The sequence below is a fragment of the Lepisosteus oculatus genome, unplaced genomic scaffold, assembly GCF_040954835.1.
Source record: "Lepisosteus oculatus isolate fLepOcu1 unplaced genomic scaffold, fLepOcu1.hap2 HAP2_SCAFFOLD_87, whole genome shotgun sequence".
In the NCBI taxonomy this organism is placed as follows: Eukaryota; Metazoa; Chordata; class Actinopteri; order Semionotiformes; family Lepisosteidae; genus Lepisosteus; species Lepisosteus oculatus.
In genome coordinates, this window is record NW_027168425.1 from 621436 (window position 1) to 627366 (window position 5931).

A 5931-nucleotide genomic window follows, 5' to 3' on the forward strand; every position below is an offset into this window, starting at 1 on the left:
CGAATCTTGTTGAATCTCTCAGGCTCTCTGTGTTGCCTGTTTTTACCTGGAGGAACTTCAGCTCATTGATTGGTTGAAAGTTCCATGGGCATCAGAGTCCCATGTGGGTTACTCGGCCCTACCAGTCCCTGATTGGTTGATCAAGGTGAGATATGAGTCACTTACTCCTGACACTTAGGAATGCAGTCCAGATGTCCAACTGGCACTCCCTAGACAGATAGGCACCAATGGATGACCATTGATCATGATAGCCAGGCTTAGCTAAGTGCATCCCCCTTTGGGAGCTGTCCTAATCAAACCTTATATCAGCTTGCATGAATAGTTTCTCTGTGGCTGCACCACAGAGATGAACAGAGAAATAATTTGGGAAAGCTCAGAAACACTTAATTATTTCTTATTAATAAGCCTCGCCGCTACAAGGTAAACCAGAAGACCAGAAAACAATTCAAATATTTAGAGATAGTGGAGCAGCCCAGTCATTTATTGTTGTGGATGCACTGCCTTTGTCTGATAAATCTTTCTGTGGTTCGAGTGTATTAGTTCAAGGCATCGAAATGGGTTTTATGAAAGTGCCTTTACACTGTGTACATCTACAATGTGGTTTAGTTACTGGATTTGTTAGAGTTGGGGTATGTCCTTCGCTACCTGTTAATGGAGTAACTCTTATTCTTGGAAATGACCTGGCTGGGGGTAGAGTATAGCATATTGTTTGATTGGTTTTGTCTTCATTGTCCAAACATTAGATGTTTGTTTTTATGGGTGGGGGTGTTACGTCCCAGTGTGTGTTCTGTGTGTGTTTTTTCTGTTATGTAAAACAATGTCAACCATCACACCACAGTTTCAATATGATGTCATCATCAAACAGCCCTCAGCCAATCAGAACACATCTTATTCACTATATAACATGGAGGCTTTCAGAAAGAAGAGGCCTTTCGTTTGACTTCGGTCCCGTTTGGTTTTGGTTTTCGCTTTGCTTCGCTTTGCTTCTTGTTATTGCTTCGGCTTCGTTTGTTGGTTTGTTTTGCTTTGTGTTTGTGTATTTTGGTATAGCTTCGGCTTTGTTGTTTTGTTGGTTTACATTAGTTTCTTTGTTCTTTCATTTGTTTGTGTGTTCTTCCTTGTTTTGTCATTCCCTTGCCCCAGTGTTACATGTTCAACTTTTGTGTTCTTTTGTACCCTGCTCCTGTTTATTACTCTTGTTTTCCCTTATTTGTATTCCTGGTTCACTTGTGTTTTTGTGTGAACTTTTGTATATAAGGTTAGTTTAGGTTGTTGGGTACACTTACACACTTAGTTGACTTTGTATTAGTACACTAGTTTAGTACGGGTGAGTGCCATTTGTCTTGTATGGTTTTGGGTAGTCAGTGCAGGTTAGCTAGGGTGTTGAAGACGCCGAAGACCGTGTGTTTCGGGTTTTCTTTTGTAGTCAGATTAGCTTTCCCTCACTGTCCTAGCCAGCTCCATTTTGTTTATTTTCTTTTCTTTGGCACCACTCTAGTTCCTTACCCTTATCACGCTTACTACTCCCTCACCAGAATCCCCCTGCTTCCAAAAGAATTATCCTAAATGATACACCCCTTTACCCCTAGACACTTGGGGTCGTAACAGACCTCTAACTCGTTTCCTTAGCTTGGATTTAAGCCACGAAGCAGGCTTCTACTGTATAAACGTCTAGAGGAATCACAAGCTATTTGAGAGGCCATCATCCCAGGGGGAACTGACAAAGTCTATGCCTAAACACCTAGCGCAGTCTCTCGAGAGACTGTCAAAAATCGCTTTCTCCTTTTGCGTTGCAAGTAAGTGAAAACGCAGTCTCAACCCAGAGCCACTTGGCAGCAGCGGCACGTAAATACTGTTACTGTTACTGCTCGATACCGACGTTAACCTACTATACCATGTTCAGCCACCGCTAGAAAATGTTCGGCTCTAGTACCGGAGCAAACGACAGGAGGGCCAATGTCGAACAGGCACACGTGTCAGACATGGAGAGCGACTAGGATGGGATTTGAACCCATGCGTGCAGAGCACAATGGATTAGCACTCCATCGCCATCGCCTCGTCGGGGAAACTGGACTGTCCGGACATGAGCTAGCGCGCTCCAGATGATCTTTTTCATTTTTTTCCCTCATACTCGAGGGTCATTTTCCTGTTCCACATGCGATTTCAACATTTTCCTTGGGAGATGTCAAGCCAGCACGCCACTGCTGTGGTTCAGTGGCCAGTGTGGAGTTCAGAGGCCCTGTTGTACACAGAAAGCACATTGAGCTCCTTGGACGTGAAAAGTTAAAGATAAAAGCCATTTGTCATCCTTTCTCTTGGTGTCGATGTTGCTATTGTATGTAAAGGTGGCAACTTGCTCAGCGAGCAGGCGGAGCACACACCGAATGCAGATGTGTCTGAGTGGTGTGTCCAAGTGGCTGCAAAAGGACAGCGCTCCCGGGGTGCCGTGGCTTAGTTGCTTAAAGCACCTGTCTCTTAAACAGGAGATCCTGAGTCCGAATCCCAGTGGTGCCTTCTTTGTTCTGTCTTCTTGAACAGAACTGGTCCTTACAGACAACCGCCTACAGCTAGACTTAATTAAATGCAAGTATTCATTTCCTGTCTTTAACGCGACTTGTTTTTCTTAAAATGGATGCAACTTGCAAAACATGAAATACAAACATTGCTAATCAGCGCTAGCGGCTGGCAAAAAAAAAGAAGTCAGCAATGTTTTTTTTCTTTAACCTTAACCCTGCTAATGGAGAAGAGTTAAACGACCGAGTCTATGCAGCTTAAACGGTGCTCATGTCGGGTTCTTAGCTGAAAGGGTTGTAAATCACGCTCACCCCAGTCCTTAATCTTTTAAAAGGATACAAAATTGAACCTAGTCGCCACATCACATACATCCTGTTCAACGATAAAAAGGTGACATCTATCCTCGATCCAGAGTAAATCCCACTTTGAGGGCATATTGTTTTCCACTTTACCATGAGTTGGGCTCAGCTGCACAGAGGCGAGAGCAGAGCAATGAGGTCACGGGGACAGGGGAGTCACACGCTGGCGGTTTAAACACGCGCAAGAAAACTGAGGGATCCACAGTATGTGGACCCTCCGTGCGCCATCAGTCCGCACTCCGGACTCTGAATCCTGCCATCCAAGTTAAGATCTCGGCGGAACCTGAGGCGCAGTTCCTTCTTAAAACGTAATCTGGTGAGCATTTCTAGAATCGTACTTGTATAGATGCAGCCTTTAATGTGTTGCTAGGTTAAAATTGATGACTTATTGAACTTCAGTAGGAAACTTCCCTCTTGATTTCAGATTTAATTTCTTTATTACAGGGGCGCTTTTATGAAGACAGAGTCATGTTCAGGTACTTTACTTGATGGAGGAAGCATATTTCGGACTCTGTGATCTGCTCACCTGGAAAGGTCTGCTGTACTACTACAAGAGAGAAGTAGAGTCTGGAAGAATGGACAATTTTATGATGCTTTGGAAGATAATGTTTTTTTTTTCTTTGAAATCGAAATGAATCAGAATATCAGTGCAAAAGACAAACTCTTGGTTTGGTTTAATGAGATATGGTTTTAAAACAGACAAAATGTAGAAAACAGGTGTTTCTCACTTTTGGAAAAGAATGGACCGGGGGTAATATTTTACTAGTTGCAGTGCTGATCTCACTGGGTTACAGTCCTGCAGTGTCACACCAGGGCCAGTGGCGCAATGGATAACGCGTCTGACTACGGATCAAGAGATTGCAGGTTCGACTCCTGCCTGGCTCGGGTCGTTTTTAAACGCATCGCGCTACTCCCTAAGTAGTCTATGCTACTTACTGCATTGTAATCGTACCCAGTAAGAGATTTCCTTCATGTAAATGAACTGCACCTGACAGCTTTAGAAAAACACCTGGGCTCAGTACGGTGCTGAGAGCTCAGCGTTGCTGTTCTAATTAGCACGCACTGCATCGGCTATGAGCCCGAACCTTTCAATTATTCCGATCAGTAAGTCAACACGTAGTCCACATGAACGGTAGAAATATTCTCGTCTGTCTCTTGTTTGTATAGAACTGAATGTCCCTGACAATGTACTGTTAGTTTTAATTGAAGAACGGCATTTGTGTTCAAATATACCAGACAAGTTTATGTAACTGCTCATGCGACACTCAGTTGTAATTAGTCAAGAAATAAAGTCGAACAACAGCTGCGGGTTTGATTCTGAACGTATCAGATTGCAGCGCCTTTTACTTCCATTGACAAATGATAGAGATTCGAAGAGAGATCCTTCAGACCAGCAAGCAAACCCACGGCTATTTCGGTTTTCTATCTAGGCAACGTTGGTGTGTGCAATAGCATACATGAAAGCGTGATGCAATTTCTGTGGTTACATTTGTTGCACGTCATGCACAGTAAGAGTGTTTCTAACACCAAATAAAAAGTCAACAATTAGCGATCACGCCTTCTCCTCAGTTAACCCACTGAAACCCTTGCTGTTAACAGTTCTTTACTGCGTGCTTTAAGAGCACCTACACATCGTGTCGGTTCTTACAGCTTTATTCATTAGGTTTTCAAAGGCATAAGTAGAGCACCAGAGGTGCGAACGCAAAATGTGTGGTTATCTGAAGAATTGCTTTCCATGGCAGCGGGGCCAAGCGATTTAGCGTTTTTATAGTACCAGGAAAGGAGAAGCGGCACTCCGCCTCTGCCGCGCAGGCACAAGGTGACGTGCGGCAGACGCCGGAGTCGGCAGGTTTCGAACCTGCGCGGGGAAGCCCCAACGCATTTCGAGCCCATCGCCTTAACCACTCGAGCACGACAAATGCGGGCTCCCCGCCGCCGCATTCCTCCTATAATCAAACACGGACTGCGAGGTGGCTGCGGAAACCTTTTTAAAGTTGCTCTCCGTTAAAAAAAATACCTTTCACAAGATTCGTGCCGGCAGACAGACACGCCTCAGAGGGTTTAAGGCTGGCTTCACGTTCAAATGATAAAGTCCCCCAGTCCGGATGTCAAAATGCAACTTTGGCAGACAGAAAAAACATCAACGAACCAAAAATGTGGACAAGGATTTTACAAGCTGCACCACACTGCACTTTCAAAAGCATTCGTGTTAGACGCAGGAATTGCCTTTGATTTGCGCGCTTACGAACGCCATGGAAAACGAAACAAAACTAAAGCCCTCAGCTCCTGCACTTGATTATAATCCCGTTACGTGTCGAAGCAGGAATTTAAGTCATCCTACCACTGCAACACGGGGAATAGAGGGAAATGAGCACAAGCTACGAATTGTCTCTAATCAGTCCCTACAGTTGTAAGACGCCTGGAAGCGTGCACCCCCATCATTAATCTTTGCGCATCTGTGCAAGGTAAACTCTGGAGCAGTCTCTGAAACGGCTCAAAGGAAACACGTGATTGATTCCATGTGCATCTGGGGTTCATTTCTTATTTACATTTAATTCAAGGGAAAGGCTTGGGTCAGTTTCAGACGGCCTCCAACAGCGAGATTCAAGCGCCCCACCTTCAGCCCAATCTGCGCCGCCAGAACGCCAACGGCTCCTCTGGTCTCCGGGGTGCGGTTGTGGCCCCGTAACCTAAAGTGTTGGTGGCAGACAAATGGAGACTAACAGGTGATGTCCTAGGACATGACTACATTGTGACACTCGGTGGGGATGGTGACCATTGCTTGGAAAAGAGTGCGAGGCCCCTTTAGAAAAACATTTTGTTAACAGGCATTCTGCCTCAGCCTAAACACCTATAGCTTGCAAAGCGCATGCTATTAGACAGGCACCTCTGCAAGACCTTAAGAGTCTCTTAAACTAGTGATAGTAAGGTGTTCCCAATGGGCAATGTTCGGCTTTCAAATCATCTCTCCGTGGAAGCGCCGAGATGCAGCTGTTTAAGGCTTAGAAGCAGCTGACTGTTTTACTACCTAGCTGATCACTGTCAGTCAGGGAGCTTA

General features: G+C 44.9%; 1 non-coding gene across 1 annotated transcript; it reads left to right on the forward strand.

The window, feature by feature from the left end:
* Positions 1-3685: 3685 nt before the first annotated feature.
* Positions 3686-3758, forward strand: trnar-acg (transfer RNA arginine (anticodon ACG)). Its single transcript has one exon. It is a non-coding gene; the product is annotated as a tRNA-Arg (tRNA).
* The last annotated feature ends 2173 nt before the right edge of the window (positions 3759-5931 follow it).